General features: G+C 42.5%; 1 protein-coding gene across 12 annotated transcripts in view; it reads right to left on the bottom strand.

Moving 5' to 3' along the window:
• The window catches only part of Tenm4 (teneurin transmembrane protein 4), an 805909-nt gene that overhangs the window by 613093 nt on the left and 174736 nt on the right, over positions 1 to 18080 (bottom strand). For all 12 annotated transcript variants that reach the window (XM_070034906.1, XM_070034904.1, XM_070034908.1 and 9 more), the window contains exon 2: positions 16579 to 16634. The gene's annotated coding sequence lies outside the window, so the exon portion shown is untranslated. The remainder of the gene's footprint in view (positions 1 to 16578; positions 16635 to 18080) is intronic.

Here is an 18080-nt window from a genome sequence, read left to right as displayed (position 1 = left end):
TGGAAAGGTTTAGAGCAGTCTTGGGAAAAGAAGCAAAAAGTTGGAGAATCTATACATCCAATTTTAAAATTATTAAGTTATTAAGATTATGTAGCATTGCCATAATGATACCTATCTTTTTATCACTGGAATAGAATGGAGAGTCCAGAATTGAAGTTTTTATACTTATGATGAACTGATTTTTGATGAGTAAGGACAATTCAATGAGAAAACAAATGATGTTACTGAAATAGGATAAACTTATACAATACAGTGAAACCCAGACATCATGCAAAATATGAAGATTAACTCAAAGTGGATCACAGACCTACATGTTGAAAATAACACTGTAAACTCTTATAAGAAAACATACAAATATGTCTTTATGATTTTGGATTAAACATTGGTTTCTTAGATGTAATATTATAGGCAAAAAAGAAGAAAAAGATATACATTGGACTTAATAAAAATAAATTCTTTTCCTTCAAAAGATCTTATTAAGAACTCTCAGAATATAAGAACATATTTGCAAATTATATATAAGCGATTTGCACCCAGAATATGTAAAGAACTCTTATAAGTCATCAACTAAAACAATAAACAACAACTAAATGACCTAATTAGGAAATGGGCAAAGAACAAGAACTCGAACAGATATTTCTTCAAATAAACTGTTTTAAGTTTCCAATAATCACATGCAATAGCACAGAGCACCATTAGATATTTAGATATTAGGGACTCTAATCTAAGCTACCACAGAGTTCTTGTCTATAATAACAAAGATAATAAAATGTGTTGGAAATGATGTGGAGAATGTTGGAAATGTCCTCCATTTCTGCTGGAATTGTAAATGGGTGATGCTACCTTTGAAAACAGATTGACAGTTCCTGAAAATGGCACTCACAAAATCATATATTACATCTGACCTAGGCTATCATTTCCAGGTACAAGATATCCTCAAAAGAGGTACAAATATATGCCCACATGAAAACTTGTACACAAATGTTCATAGCAGCCCTTTCCATAATAGTCAAGAATCAAAAACAACCTAAATGCCCATTAACTAATAAATGGGCCAACAGAATGTAGTGTGTATATGTGCATGTGTGTGTGCGCACATGTGTGCATGTGTGTTCATATGCTGAAATACAAATGAACCTTGAAAACATTATGGAAAGCAAAAGAAATGAGAGATAAAGGCAACATCTTATATAAACGTATCAATATAATCAATACAAATGCTTAGAATAGATAGGTCCATAGAGAGACAAGGAAGACTAGTGGTTGCTGGGGGGGGGGAGGGAGGGAGGAGGGGGAGGAATGGGAGGAGGGGGATGACTGCTAATCAGTGCAACATTTCTTTCGAGGGTGATAAAATGTCCCAAAATTAAATAGTGATGATGCTTGCACAACTCTGAATATTCTTGTATACTTTAAAAGGGTAGATTTTATGGCATGTGAACTGTGTCTCAATAATGCTGTTGTAAAAAAAAATTAGGTAAGGATGAGACTACAGGGAATGGCGGAAAATGAAAACAGCTGACTGGCTTGAAGTAGTGAGGTATTTTGTGCAATAGCATTATGGTATATTATTAAATGTTATCATATTTAAAATGGATTAAATATATAATATTATTTTGTCCATTTGTTTGTTCAATAAGCATCTGAAAAAGGAAAAAGATAGGGTGGAGGACAGAGAGCCCTGTATAAAAAAATGGGCTGGAGGTTGGGAGGGATGGGAGAGAATGAGGAAGCAGGCAATATTCATCAAGATGCATTATACTCATAAACTGACATGTTAAATTGAAACCCCTTTGTATAATTACTTAATCATAATGAAAATAAATTTAAAATTGTTTAACCAAAAAAATGGGCTAAACTTCAGACTCTAGATTCTAAACTCTTGCTCTTCTGGGTAGGTGATTTCTCCTTATTTGGTCTCATTTTCTTTTGTTGTTTTTTTTCCCCCTTTCTTTTCTTTCTAGAAGAGCTGCCATGAGGATTACATGAGGCCTTCCAGGTCAGAGCAGTATGTGGCAGGTATGCATGGCGCTCATTTTCTTTCTCTTCATTTATTTATTGACATGATTATGGACCATCTGCTACATATTGGGGCTATAAAGCAATCAAGATGAGACCTTGTTCTCAAATATATTGGAGGTTAGAGACAAAGACAGATGCATAAGTAAGTAAAACAAGTTAATTGGGAAGAGTAATAGTAAAGCTACCTATAAAGAGCTTATTGGATAAGCTATGCACATGGAGCAAACACATTTCTGAATTTGTGTTGGGAGCTATTGTTGAAGAAGATAGACCAAGAAGTGAATACTGGCAGGAGACAGAAGCAATAACCACAAATCCTTACATGGGCATATACTTCTTCTTTGGTGCACTTTTATGTGTATTATCACAAGAGAATCACAGAGCATGCCAGCAAGGGAACGATTAGAACCCTCCTTTATTTTATTTATTTATTTATTTATTTATTTATTTATTTATTTATTTATTTAGTCAGTCATGGGACTTGAACTCTGGGCCTGGATGCTGTCCCTTAGCTCTTCAGTTCAAGGCTGCCATTCTACCACTTGAGCCACAGCCACAAAACACTTCCAGTGTTTTGGTGGTTTGTTGGAGAAAAGAGTCTCATGGACTTTCCTGCTCAGGCTGGCTTTAAACTATGATTGTTAGATCTCAGCCTCCTGAGTAGCTAGGATTATAGGTGTGAGCTACCAGTGCCTGCCCCTGCTTTATTTGATAAATGTGAAGATTCCTCTTGGAGAGCTTAAGAGGTCAGCACATGGGCAGAGCCCCTTCTACATTGCCTCTTCTGAGCCATCTTGGCTCCACCTTCCAGAAGGAAGATGGTTGGAAGGGGAAGAATGGGACAATGAACAGGAGTTTCCCAAGTTGTGTCAAGGAAGGGTACTAAGTACATAACTTGCTCAATTCTTGGGGTCAAGTGAGAAAGCACGCCAGAAACAAACTCCAGCATCCATTTTAGCATTCATGATTCGACAAAGTAATTATTTCCTTGAAGAAACATTCAAACTCTATAGATCATCAAAGCCTAGTAAAGAGATATCACAGAATGAGTATCCATGTTATAAGGTGGCTTTGATGACACATAGTGTTTGAGGCATTACAAGTGGACATTTTCTATATTGACACTTAAGACTGAGGATCAGAGAAGTCAAGTGACCTCTCCAAGGTCACTAAATTTGCAGCAGAGAAAGGATTGAGGATGAAAATCACTCAGCGTATCCCATCCTGTGCTAAGTAGTCACAAGCGCAGAATCCACAAGAAAACAGACTGCAACCACTCAGAAGTCACACCACATTGGGGCATGGAGGGGATGGCAGGCGTGTGTGCTGTTTAAACAATACTCAAAACAAATAACAAAAAACAACAGGGGCCCAAATTTCAAGGATGAGGGGTGTATCACTGGATTTATGTCTGTATGCTCAAAAGTTTAGCTTAACATCTCTCACAGAATCCTGGCCCTGATAGGTCCTCCTTACTCACAACTTGATTGCTTTTCAGTTTTGATAGAACCTGCCTGGTGAGCAAACAAGAGCTAAAGACCTCACTTTAACAAATGCATCTTCCTTGAGGGAGGATGGTGACAGATCTGAGCACAAACATTTGGCCCAGAGACCTAGTGGGTCCCCCAATGGTGCTGCCAAGCTTGGGGCAGCTGGCCAGCTGGAATGACCACAGTCTCATTTATCAAGAGCCATAACCAGTCCATTAGTTGGCTTCACTCTCAGTCCTAACCCATTGACCCTGACAGCAAATGCATGATCCCAAAGGCGCCTCGCTGTTAGAGTGTCTCTGGAATTGAATGAAACATCGACAGGCCCAAGGGTTTGTCTGTGCCCAGAACTGTATGAGCACCTTGTTGAGAAGAAAGCAGCTGAAGGTTGTCCAGCTCATGAAGTATGTATGGGGATAGTGGGGTAGTTCTCATCACTCACAATGATGCACAATGACCTGTTAGATTAACTGAAGTTTGTGGAATTCTAACCTGGCAAGAGGCGAGGAGGAGCACCATCAAGAGACCACCCCCATTTGTGTATGTGGGGTATATATATATACAAATATACATATATATACAAATATACATATATATATCACATTTTCTTTATCCATTCATCTTCTCTTAGCTATGGTGAATAATGCTGCAATAAACATAGTTGTGCTGGTAGCTTTAGTATGGCCTTGTTTGTGATTGTTTGGGTAAATGCCCAAAAGTAGGATTGCTGGTTCATAGGGGAGTTCTATGTGGAGTCTTTTTTTTTTTAATTTAATTTTATTTTATTTGAGAACATACTGTATGTGGAGTCTTTTGAGGAAACTCCATATTGATTTCCAAAGTGGTTGAACAAGTTTACACTCCCACCAATAATGCAGTAGGGTCCCTTCTGTCCACTCCCCCTCCAGCATCTGTTGTTATTAAAGTTCTTGATTCTAGACATTCTAACTGGGGTGAGGTGGTATCTCAATGTTGTTTTGTTTGCATTTCTTTTATAGCTAGAGAGGTTGAGCATTTCTTAATGTGTCTATTGGCCATTCTTATTTCCTCTTCAGAGAAGTTTCTCTTTAAGTCTTTAGCTCACTTATTTATGGGGCAGATGATTTGTTGTTGGGGGATTTAACTTTTTGAGTTCCAAGAATATTTTAGATATGAGACCCTTGTCTGTTGTATGGCTAGTGAAGATCTTCTCCCAATCCATGGGCTTTCTATTGATCTTGCTAGCTATGTCCTTTGCCATGCAGAAGCTCTGCAACTTCATGCAATCCCATTTGTCCAACCTTTCTTTGTTGTGTTTCTGGGTCTCTATCAAGAAAATTTTGGCCTGTCCCAAGGAGACCTAGGGTTTCTCCTATTCCATCCTGTAATGTTTTCAAAGTGTCTGCTTTGACTCTGAGGTCTTTGATCCATTTGGAGTTGATTCTGGTACAGGATGATATATAAGGATCTAGCTTTAGTTTTCCACAGGCGAATAACCAATTTTGCCAGCACCATTTACTGAAGAGGCTGTCTTTCTTCCATTCTATTTTTTAAGCTCCCTTATCAAAGATTAGATGGCTATAGGTCTGTGGGTTCACTTCTGGGTTTTCAATTCTATTCCATTGGTCCTCAGGTCTGTTCATTCTATGCCTCCATCAGAAAGAATGACATTGACCCATTTGTTAAGAAATGGAATGACTTGGAAAAATTATATTAAGTGAAGTAAGCCAGGCCCAAAGAAACATAGGTCCCATGGTTCCCCTTATTTGCAATAACTAGTACATGTGTAGGACAAGCAGAAAAGGCCAAAAGCTATGTACATATGACCATATAAGATGATGTTAAGCAAAATGAACCCCAAGATAGGGACACAAATATCTTTTTTCTTTCTTGGTATTGTTTCTAACATATTTATAATGTACCATGTGATTTTTTTGTTGCTTTGTATGTTCCTCCCCCAGGCATAACCCCTGTTTTCACTGTATTTGATGTTGGTGCCCTCTATCTTGTATATACACTTCTCTAATTCGGGGAGGGGAAGGGAAAAAACAAAATGCTTAAAGAAGGGTACAGATTGACCCATTGTAACAATGAGATGTACAAGACACTATGTTGAAAATGAACTTTACAACTTTTGGTGAGGCAGGAGGGTGTGTTGTGGAGGTGGGAGGGAAAGGATGGTAGGGGGAAAACAAAGGAGGAGGCAACAATACTCAATAGGAAATGTAGTCATTACCCTGCTCATGTAACTGTAAACCCTCTGTACATCATTTTTTACAATAAAAATGTACAAAAACAAAAAGAGATCATCCCCAAAATCTCAAAGGTCATGATGTCACACTGACTTAGGAAACATACAACTAAGTAGGATAAAGTCCTGCACTACTTCCCGCAAGATGTCTCATCTTCAGAAAGCATGCTAATATCTCTGAACTTTGGTTTATTCATTAGTTTAGATGGCTCTGCTACTGTTAGGAAGGCAATGAGGACAAATCAGATGACCAGGGTGACTGGGGAACCAATTGGTGTTGGCTGAAATAAGACTGTGTGATAGAACCATAGCTGTGTGCTTTAAGACAAGGGAAACAGAAATGAATCAAGAGAAAAGTGTATTTAGTAGGGCAAGAGGAAAATAAGTCAATGCTCAAATGGAATGTGGTCAGAGCCATAATAAGGACAAATATAAGAAAAATCACATTTTCCAGTACATATGTAAGATCTGCCAACTCTTCGCTCTTGCAAGCTCAATCATAACATTGAAGACTTATTATTACACCATCAATAAATGTCTCCTGCAGGCGCAGAGGGCAAAAGTAGCAAGTAAGTTCCTCATCGGGCGTGAATTCCAGCCAATTGATAGCATTTATCCATAGCATTGCACTTGGAAAGCTTCCGAGAACCTTGCATCAGAACACACTGGTAAAGAGCACTGCTATAATCAGAGGTGGCTGATGTGGGTGGCTATGAAGGATGGCTGCTTGCATATTGTAAGGGATGGAAATAGGTACCCAGTAGGTGCTAGCTCCTCCAGGTGGAGGGGCTGCTGCAGTTGGCTTCCCTCTGCAGGAATGGTCTCAATGGAACATAGTGGGCAGTTGACAGCCATACATGCAATGGATAGTAAGGCCAGGTGCTCTTGACTGGAAGTGAGCCCTCTGAAGAGTGGGTGGGGTCAGCTCATTTTAGCTAATCCCAAGGGGTCAGCGGAAGCCTTTGTTAGGTGTGCAATTGTAGCTCAACTTCTCCCTTCATTCAAGCCTGCTTCTCTTTCTCCCTTACAGGCGTTGACACTATATGCCTACCCCTTTCAACTTTCTGCACATAAATCTCTAATCCAAAGCCTGATCCCATGGAATTCCCTGTAAAACATCTGCATTTGCTGTTCCTGCATAAGCTGTACCTCCCTATGCCTAGCTAATAGCTCCTTACCAGTGTTTACGTCCTCTACAACAACTCACTGTGAGCAAATGACATAACCCATCAGCTTTCTCTTTTTCCTTTGGTGTCAAGGAAACTCAAAGATAAGTTCTCTGTTCTTTTTCTTCCTTGGCCTATGTCAGAGGTAAATTTTTGCTTTAGGCTTAGAGGCTTTCTATAACTATTTATAACTGTTGGATTGACTCTGTTCTCCTCCTTTCTAGTCACTTCTTCTCCCTGAGCTCTAATTATGGAAGAGATAGCCTTGACCCACAATTCACTTGATGAAATCATCATAGATTGAAGGTGTCATCAGATCAGTGAACAATATATTGTAAAGATTCATTAGCAAGATGGTTTAGCATATACATACATGTATGCATATGTATTATGAACATAGTGACTGTGTAAAGTAATTATTTCTTTTGAACAGAAAGTTAAATGATTACCCAAATCACACAACAAACTTACTGAAGAGCCTAGACAGGAAGCTGGGCTTCTTGATTCCCAATTAGGAACCTCTGCTGCTTCTTAGAGGGCAATGTGAGATTTCTACAGAGGACTGAAATGAGCTCAGAAGGCTCGCTCCCAGGGCCCCCTTTGTACTGTTATTGTAATGCAGCATCTCAGTGGTCTTCGGATCATGCACCAAGCACTGAAGAGCCTTGAGGAGTTTAGGAGATGATGTAGCAATCTAGTACCTCAATTCCCTCCATACACTGGACAAAGGCTATCTAGTTCCTGTTTAGAGTACTGTACTTCAGTGATGAGCAGTTGTTATTTCCATAGAGGCTGAACAAGCAGGGAGACTTAGTTTACAAGGAGAGTGAGCGTGGCTCAGCTCTAGCCACTGACCCAAGCAGTGGGAATTATTTAGTCCTACACTGTCTCTGAGACACAACCAGAGGAGTACAGAAGTGTGGCTGTCTTTGTGGCCACATTCTCCAAGTTTCAGGTCTGGCCTCACTATTTAGTTGTGTGACCTTAGAAGAGTCACCTAGCCATTCGGTGCCTCAGTTTCTTTATCTGTAAGATGAAGGGAGAATAATGGTATCTCCTTTAGTGGGGATTTCTAAGCAAATACTTAAAATTCTGCTACAGCACATGGTAAATATTAGTCATTTCCCCATTTTGTAGAATAGAAAAGTGAAGCAGAAGACTAGCCATTTCCTCAAGGTCAAACAATTTAACGAGAAGCAGAATCTGGGCATTCAAGCCTGATCTGAGCTTCCAGAGCATATGTTTTACTTATCTGATATTTCTTCTGTGATTCCTCTTGTTTAATGTGGTTTTTATGTTTTGCTCTTTCCTCAAGCAAAGGGTAAAGTAAGGGTAGGATAATGCACATGAGGAATTGGAACCCAGAAGCTGGCACAGCTTCCCCATTTGAGGGAGCTGTTTGTATAGAACTGCACAGACTGGACTCATAGCCACAGATAGGCATATCCACAGATAGGCTTGCTTTCTACAAACCTGTGCAGGGGCTGAGTCACTGAACACAAGCCCAGCTCACAGATGCACCACTGCCACAAAACCACGGCTTTTGATTTGATGGGTGGGGAAACAGCTAAATCACCCAAGCCCACATGACCCTGGGATGGATGGAAAAGCACCGCAAACACTGCTCAGCGACAACACACCAGTTTTATCCAATCCATCAGTGGCTTGAAGGCTGGACACTGGCTGATGGACCCAGGTTATGATGCATCTGACACAGTGGAGGTGCACCGGCTCTGTACAAAGGAGGAGTTACAAGCAGAAGTAAAACTCCAAGTACCCAACAACAGATACACATTGGCAGTGACCAATCATGACACACTGAATGAAAATGGACCTGGAGTGCAACAGAGTGTGGCCATGAGGGTATATCCCAGCTGAGCTTTTGCAAGACAACAAGGAAGCTCCAGATGCAAATGAGGAGAAGAGAATTGACCAGGTAGAGGGAGCCCAGGAATCAACAGAGAATTATCTGCTTATCTCATATGTAAGTCCCAGAGAGGATTTCCTAAACCATCTGGGCTCTGCAGAGCATGATTTAAAAGCTGTTGCTGCGCAGGAAAAAATACATGTCTTTAAGAGACAGCTTCAGGATTAGTATCCTCACCCTCTTAGGTGCCTAGTGCTAGATTCCAAGAGAGCAAAACTCTGATTCTACCCCCAGACATATCCACGAGGTCCCTGATGTGTTATGATGTCCGTTCTGCCCGCCTTACCTTCTGCCAAGGGGTAGCCAGGCAAAGTCTCTGCTCTGACAGAGATAGATCTCCAAACTGCAGGTTTCCAAATTCCAAACATAGCTCAGATTCTCACTTGTGAGTGAGCTCTGCATGAATAGGAATTCTGTCAGTCTTCATTCTGTCCAGGTAGCCCCAGAGCCCCTCTCTTTCTTGGTTCCATTCAGCCTCCTGATAGTTCACTTCCACAAAATCCACATGCTCCTGCTACCTTTTGGATAAAGTCACAGGGGGTCAATTATCTTGTGGCAATGAAGCTGGAGTACCATTTCTCCAGCTTGCATAAGATGGCACTGCACATGATGAAACAAGCCATTGGTCCATGAAGTCTTGTGGGAAAGTCCTCCCTTGGGAGCATTGCACCAAGACCTTTCTTTCCCTCACACTTGGCCTCACTTACCAATGAGCTGGCTGCAGTGGGCTTGGCAAATCCAAGAATTTCCCCCAGAGAATGTTGTGGAAACACATTCCAGTGTTCTCCAGGGGACTCAAAAGATTGTACTGCTCAAGCTGGGTGCCAGTGGCTTGTGCCCAATTTGTGGGGGAGGCTAGAATTGGGAGGATCATGGTGGCAGGTGAGCCCAGGCAGAAAAGTTGATGGGACTCCATCTCCACAGAGGGAAGCTGGATATAGTGGCATATGCCTGTAATCATAAGGAGGATAGGGAACCTGAAAATCGGTAGATCAGAGCTCAGGCAGTGGGAATGACAACCTCATAAAAAAACAATCAATGAAAAGCAGGGCCAGAGGCATGGCTCAGCAATACTGCTCCAGCCTAGCAGGCACAGGAACCTGACTTTAAAGCCTAGTATAGGAAAGAAAGAAACAGGGGCGGGGAGAGGACGGATAGAGGGAGGGAGGGAGGGAGGAAGGAAGGAAGGAAGGAAGGAAGGAAGGAAGGAAGGAAGGAAGGAAGGGAGGGAGGGAGGGAGGGAGGGAGGGAGGGAGGGAGGAGGGAGGGAAGGAAGGAAGGAGGGAGGGAAGGAAGGAAGGAGGGAGGGAAAGAGGGAAGGAAGGAAGGAGGGAGGGAAAGAGGGAAGGAAGGAAGGAAGGGAGGGAGGGAGGGAGGGTGGGAGGGAGGGAGGGAGGGAGAGTGGGAGAAGGAGGGAGGGAAGGAAGGAAGGAGGGAGGGAAGGAAGGAAGGAGGGAGGGAAAGAGGGAAGGAAGGAAGGAGGGAAGGAAGGAGGGAGGGAAGGAAGGAGGGAAGGAGGGAAGGAAGGAAGGAGGGAAGGAAGGAAGGAGGGAAGGAAAGGGGGAGAGGGAGAAAGGAATGGAGGGAGGGAGGGAAGAAGGGAGGGAGGGAAGAAGAGAAGAAACAAGAAAAGAGAAGACAAGGGAGGGGAAAGGAGAGAAAGGAGAGGAAAGGAGAGGAGAGGAGACTCTACTTCTGGATGTTGCCCTTGCTTCCACTTGTATCTTACAGATAAGATCTGCTTTCCCCGGGAAAGACACCATTTTCAGCCGGGTGCTGGTGGCTCACGCCACTCAGGAGGCTGAGATCTGAGGATCACGGTTCAAAGCCAGCCCGGGCAGGAGAGACCGTGAGACTCCTATCTCCAATAAACCACCAGAAAACCGGAAGTGGCGTGGTAGCTCAAGTGGTAGAGCGCTCGCTTTGAGCTGAAGAGCTGAGGGATAGTGCCCAGGCCCAGAGTTCAAGCCCCACGACCGACAAAAAAAAAAAAAAAAGAAAGACACCATTTTCTTGTTAATGTTATTAGTGGCTTTGCACACTGTCTTTCATATATGACTGTAGTTACTCAATCTGTACCAACTTCATCCCTTCTACATGGAAATTTCACTCGGCTCTGGATAGAAGGTTCTGGATTTGAGTCAAGGCTTCATAGGAAATCACTGCAGGAACATGGACCTCAGCTGCGGCTCTGAGGCACATGGTGAACCCTGGTGAGACAGGACTTCCACTGAGCACCAGCTTTTCTGTCAGGCAGCCCCTGGTCCCTTCCCAGCTCTGCCAGTGTTGAGCTGGGCACTCTGGGAAAGTGACTCTATGTTAAAATTTTGCCTTTAGTTTAAATGCTTATAGTAATAGTATCTTAATGTCTTGTTGGGGAAATTAAACAGTAAGACAGTCATGTAAAGATGTTTCAGGCAATGACAGACCACATACACAGCAGATATCTTATAAGATTATAATGGGCCAGGCACTGGTAGTTCACATCTGTCATCCTAGTTACTCAAGAGGCTGATATCTGAGGATCAAGGTTTGAAACCACCTCATTCAACAAAGACTACGAGACTCTTATCTCTAATTAACCAGCAAAATGTTGGAAGTCGAGGTATGCCCCAAGAGGCCAAGCATCTGCTTCATGGAAAGAGGTAAGGGAAAGTGTCCCAGGTCCTGAGTTCAAATCCAAGTACTGGCACACACATAAAAAAAATAATACTGTATTGATGTCGGTATAATTTGTGGAGGGGAAGGGGAAAAACAAATCATTTAAATAGGGATACAGGTGGACCCATTGCAACAATGAGATGTACAAGTCATAATGTCGAAAACGAACTTTACAACTTTAGTGGGGGGAGAAGGGGCGAGGAGGATTGGGTGGGGGGGGCGCGGGGAGGATGGGAAGGGATGGGAAGGGGAAACAAAGGAGGAGGCTACAATGCTGGATAAGAAATGTACTCTTTATCTTGCCCATGTAATTGTAACCCCTTTGTACAGTATTTTCACAATAAAAAATTATAATATAACTGAAAAAACTATGCCTAGAGGCACAGTCCTCTTCAATTGGAGCTCCATGCATAGTTCATGTGTTGACGATGTGTGAAAACAAACCTACTGCATTGCCGATTGTAGCAATATGTAACATGATGATGTATTGTGAGCAGTACTAGATGCTGATTATAAATGACTGTGGTAGTGGTTCATTTATATAGTGTAATATTTTTATCATGATTTTAGGGTGGACTCATACTTACTAAAAATGGTTTACTATAAAACAGTATTCAATGTTATGGCAGCAGGAGCCTCATGTATCATACCCTTATTGCATAGGAGCTTGAGTATGGCTCTACATACTATGTAGGTTTGGGTAATGCTTACTATGATGTTTGTATATCCATGAGATCATCTACTCTCATAATTCTCAGAACTGACTCTATTGCTAACTAATATATGATTGCACAGCTAAAGCACTGAGCACTATGCCTAGCACAGAGCTAACAATTTACTCCTTATAAATCATTCAATCACTAATCACTCCGTTGCCATAAACTCTGTATGATGCTAAGGTTGGAGGCATCCAGTTTCCATCCTCAAGAACCTTAATATATAGGGGAGCAGACCATAGAAGAACCAACAGTTACAATGCACATGGCAGGTGCTTGTGTGAGTGTGTGTGTGTGTGTGTGTGTGTGTGTGTGTGTGTATGTGTGTGTGTGTGTGTGTGTGTGTGTGTGTGTGTGTGTGTGTGTGTGTGTGTGCTGGCCATTGTATGTTACTTTGTATAAGCCAACAGTATCAATTTTCCCATCTAAATATCTCAGTTCAAGTCTCAACATTATCACTAAATGCTTATGTAAATTTAGCTCTCTTAACTTTGTTTTTTGAAACCTATTTGTCTCATCTTGAAAAAGATACAAAATTTCATCATAGGTGCTTATTGAATGTGGGGTGGGGGGAGGTCTAAAGGCCAGCAACAGGTCCACTTCATTGTGTGGCAGGATTGAAATGCAGTGGCTTTTCTGGTTTGGACATAATTCTTAGCCACTAACTATGGCCACAAAAACAGAGGCTGGCCACTTGGATCAAGTTTCTGGAAAGAACAAGGCAGACTATCCCAAATAAATGGGCAGGCTTTCCAAGATGAAGGTGGATGACCAGGCTGAGAGGATAGAGACAAAGAGGGGTCTGTGCTCCAGGAGAGGATGGTGCTCTGGGCTCCTCCAACCCCCACACCATGGCATGGATGGTTCATGCTGGCTGCAGGCCAGGCCTTCAGGGGCGGGCAGAAGACAAGTCACATCACATTTCTCTTTGTCCCAGTTTCCTTATCTCCAATCAAGAGAGTAATCCTAGTCTTGCTTTTAATGTAGTGTTGCTGAGAGAATCAAGTGTTAAAGAACCTTAAGAAAAGTATAAAGTACTACAAAAATAACCATTATCAATATTGCACCATTCCTATGGCTCCTACTACGTTACTATGACAACTACTCATGACAGCTATTCTGTAGCTTAAGGATTATCATGAATCTCCTTTACGATCTATCACCTTAAAAGGAAGGAAACTGAAGCCAGAAGGGACAGAGGCACTACTAGCCCCTTTATTGTCTCTTTGGGAATTGGGGAAAGATGTCTTTTCCCCTCGGCAAAGACTTGACTAGTAGAATGCACGATGATTTTCAAGTCTCAGTTGCTCAGATAGAAGACATACCTCAACAGCAGTTTACAGAGACATGTACAAAGTAGACCAGATTGGTTCAATAAAAGGCCAGAGCCAGACCTGATGACTCACACTTATAGTCAGGGTGCTGAGATCTGTGGATCATGATTCAAAGCTAGCCCTGTCAGAAAAGTCAATGAGACAGTTATATCCAATTAACCAGTAAAATGCTGGAAGTGAAGCTGTGGTTCAAGTGGTAATAGTGCCAGCCTTAAGCCATAAAGCTAAGACAAAATGCTGAGGCTTGAGTTCAAGGCCCAGTATCAGCAATAGATAGATAGATAGATAGATAGATAGATAGATAGATAGATAGATAGATAGATAGATAGATAGATAGATAGATAGATAGATAGATAGCCAGCCAAACTAGGCATCAAATGCATGCCTGCTATATTATAAGACAAAGGTTACTGCAGATAGGCAACTGGCTGCCTAGAGCAGGGATTTCTATCTAGACCACAAATATTGGCTGTACTCAGCATCTTAGAGGCTCCTGTGGGGATGAACAGGAAAGATCCAGACAGAGCTCTATGCCTCAGGAGTATGTTACCTCTGTTACACTGCAGTGCAAATCAAAATGCCCCAGCCCCAAGCTGAGTCAGTGTACAGACAGGAACAAAACTGTGCAAAGCCAGGCCTGTTTACACGAATGAACATTCTTGTAGTGCAGCCTGATAAGTCTGTTGCTAAGTTGCCTGGCTCCCTGTCACACAGCACCTGGCTGTTGGCTCAGGAAAGATAATCACTCTGGGAACCAGCCCTGCTCAGGAGACCTGGCAAAATGCTTGCATTCTAGGGTGAGACCTGCCTTTCAACAGGCCTTTACCTCCTCCCATGTTGGACAAGGGGAAACTCAACCCAAGAAGGAAAGAGTTTGCATACACACATAATCCTGCTGAGTGGCTGCAGCTGAAAGTGACCCACAGGGAAAGGACCAGGCCCTGGAACCGTCAGCTCAGAGCACCTCTTGAACAAAGACCCAAAAGTTCCCTGCTGGGGCTTCATGAGACACTAGGAGCTCAGGTTCCAGGTGTACTACAGCTATCATCTGTCAGTCTGGACACCAGCCCTGTTAGTTTGGAGAAAAACAAGTAGAGAGATTGCACAGCCCCGGGATGGGAATGCTGGCGGTGGAGGGCAGAGGGGCAAGGGACCAGGAGAGATCAATTCAAACAACAGATGTCTTTATCTGACTCCAAAGAAGAGGAAAAGGGGGACTGGATGATCCCAACCAGGAGAAAGGAATGGCCAGCTTCCCTTTGTCATCAAGGGGTTTAATGAGGTGTAATAAAAGTCTATTTTGATGTCCTATTAAAAATTTATACTCTCTGCATATATACATAAACGTATTGACTAAAGTATAGTGTGTACATGTGAGGATTGCCATGGTGTAACTCTTTCAAACAACATAGATTTAACAAAATGAAGACCAGGAAGCTGAAGTGCATGTTGTTTCCGTATCCACTCAGGGAGCAAGGTCAGAGGGAAGAAGACCGTAGAGAGGGGAAAGCTAGTTGAGTACAGTCAACATAGTCAATGTACAGATGTGAAAATAGAGCCAGGTAATACGCAGGGATGGGTGGAGTTAGGAGACGTGGGAAAGAGTATTTACCCATCAGGGCTTTCTAATTTCGTAAGAGTTGCTTTCTATAGATTACACACATACATAGACAGATATGCAGATATACAGACATGCACAGTCACATTTCCCATCTATCACACACTGTGTGCTCTCTTATGGTAAGTACATCAAGGACTCAATCACCACACACACACACACACACACACACACACACACACACACACACACTCACACACACACACACACACACACACACACACACACACACACACAAAGCAGAAACAGCACCTGGGTCAGTCTCTGAAATTCCAGACTTTGAGGGAACTGCAAGCAGTTGTCTTCCTTGTAAACAAACAGCATAGCCTCTAATCCCTACCACTCTCCATGCCATGCCTGCGGCAAGGCGGCTGGCAGAAGCTACCAGGATCGTTAAGCTTTGGTGGGGAGCAGCAGCCTCCAGCAGGGTCACTGCACAAGAAGGGGACTGTGTCCCCTGGCCCATGGCAGATTCTCTCTGATATGCTAAATCCCAGATGCTTAGAAGAAGCAATCCTGGCCCCCATCAGCTTTCCCTCTGGTAACCAGCTTGTTCAGAACCCATGGCTTCCTTCTCTCTCAGACACAGAAGGCATTGCTTTCTGCTATAATCAGCAGGACCCAGGAAAGAACGCTGTGTAGAAAATACCCCTGCATCAGCATGAGCTCCATCAAAGGGCCCATCTTCCCAACAGTATACTGACTGCCCAGGGGAGGTCCAAAAATTCTGGCTCATTGCTAAAACCATCAGTATTGTTTGTAAGTCTAGATTTCAAGCCCTTACCCAACCCTTCCTTAATGTCCACCCTTGGCCAACTCTGAGTTATGGCCAAACAACAATAACTACTTCTTTCTATCTTACAAACTTGTGGGAAGATCACAAAACCCCACATAAACTACATAGAGCTGTGAGCTCCTCCAAAGCCTAATGCTTTATTTACCTTTTCACTTCCACAACACAGTGCCTGGCACTAAATATTCTAGGGAAAGAGATAGTGGAGTTTGAAAGAATGAATGTCAGTAAGGAAATCCATGGGATACAGAGACCATGGTAGTATAGCTAGATATCTGCTAAGCCCCTAATCTCTGTTCTAGAGTCACTGAACAATTGAGACCATGGATGTCACACCAGCTGCAGTACAAGATAGGTTTTAATGGACTCTAGGATTCCCAGGGAGAGACCTCGTGCAAACCAGGTAAGGCCAGGAAGTCTTCATGAACTCTCCTGTTAAATAGTCTACCTTAACAACAGGGACAAACTGAAACTACAAGTGCACGTAAAACCCAAATGCCTTGACATGGCTCACCTTATTTCATATTTGAATCACACACCATAGAAAAGTCCCAGGACTGAGCATTGGGTCTGGCTGGGTTTGGGTGATACAGACAAGAAATATATTTCAACATCACTTACCTAATGGCCCAGAATCCAAGAGATCACTAGCCTGCTCTGATTCTCAATTTTTCCATCTGTAAAACAAGAAGACAACGACAATGAATCCCTGAATCTCAAATGGATTAAAATTTACCAGCAGGTTTACATCTTATATTGGCTACAAGCTATTTATGATCCCATACAACTAAGGAAATCTCTCATAAGAGTTGCAAAGGAACTCTTTGGTGATCCCACTTCATTTCATTTAGAAAATGAAGTGTGATCATAAAAAATTAAGCATAATAATTAATAGTTATATGTCAAGCATGAACCCCAATGATGTCCAAGACTCAGTATAGAAAATTAAGACTTCCAGGCCGGGCACTGGTGGCTCACGTCTGTAATCCTAGCTACTCAGGAGGCTGAGATCTGAGGATCGCGGTTCAAAGCCAGCCCAGGCAGGAGAAACCGTGAGACTCCTATCTCCAATAAACCACCAGAAAACCGGAAGTGGCGCTGTAGCTCAAGTGGTAGAGCGCTCGCGTTGAGCTGAAGAGCTGAGGGACAGCGCCCAGGCCCAGAGTTTAAGCCCCATGACGGACAAAAAAAAAAAAAAAAAAAAAGAAAGAAAGAAAATTAAGACTTGTTTTTAGTTTTCATGTCAACACACAAGAGACCATGAAGAATTGCAGAAGTAGAGAAAAAGAAAAAAAGAACACAAGAATACTAGCACCTCAGCACACCACTCTTGACATCTGGAGGTGTTTTTTTTTTGTTTGTTTGTTTTTTGTTTCCAATCCCCACTCTTCTTCTACCCAGTTTTCCATTTTACAGAGCAGAAGCTATAATAAAACCCCAAAGTAACCAGTAGATGATCATTTATCCTTCTCTTATCCCAGGGTTAGGCCTGGGCTGTTGCCTTCCTTCTTATCTCTTTTGCCATTTGCCCGACTACTTTGTCCCTTTGTGGTCTGGTCTCTGGAAGGCACTGTCTACCCCAGGGTTCAGTGGAGTAGGAGCAGCTTCATTGCTTAGACTGCCATCTGCTACCTCATCTGGAAAATAAGGAAACTGCCCAGCCAGCATTAGATGTCTGCTTTTAACTTAAAACGAAGAAACCAAGGAAGAAGAAATGAAATTCGCAAGTCTGAACCCCTACTCTATGACAGCTACTGAGCTGATGATATCTACAGATATGATCTCATAATCCCCAGAATCACCCCAGGAGAGAAGGACAGCAAGGCAGGGCCCGATGTTCCATCCCAGACCTGCTGCAGTCATCTGGGCACTTCCTTAACAATGTCTGCCACATTCATGCGTAGCTCCACCATCACTAATTTTATACATAAATTTACATTTCTTTTTGGTTTCTTTCTTTCTTCCTTTCTTTCCTACTGCTTTTTTACATTCTATTTTTTTCCGGCAATACTAGATTTGAACTTTGATCTTGCTAGGTAGGTGCTGTACCACTGGAATAACACTCCCAGGCTCTTTGTGCATTGTGTAGTGTCTTCAGCTTTCGTCCTAAAATGGCCTTCAAT

This window comes from Dipodomys merriami, unplaced genomic scaffold, assembly GCF_024711535.1.
Source record: "Dipodomys merriami isolate MVZ:Mamm:240054 unplaced genomic scaffold, mDipMer1.0.p SCAF_25, whole genome shotgun sequence".
NCBI lineage: Eukaryota > Metazoa > Chordata > Mammalia > Rodentia > Heteromyidae > Dipodomys > Dipodomys merriami.
The sequence above is the reverse complement of the archived record's forward strand: the minus strand, read 5'-3'. Positions and strand labels throughout refer to the sequence as shown.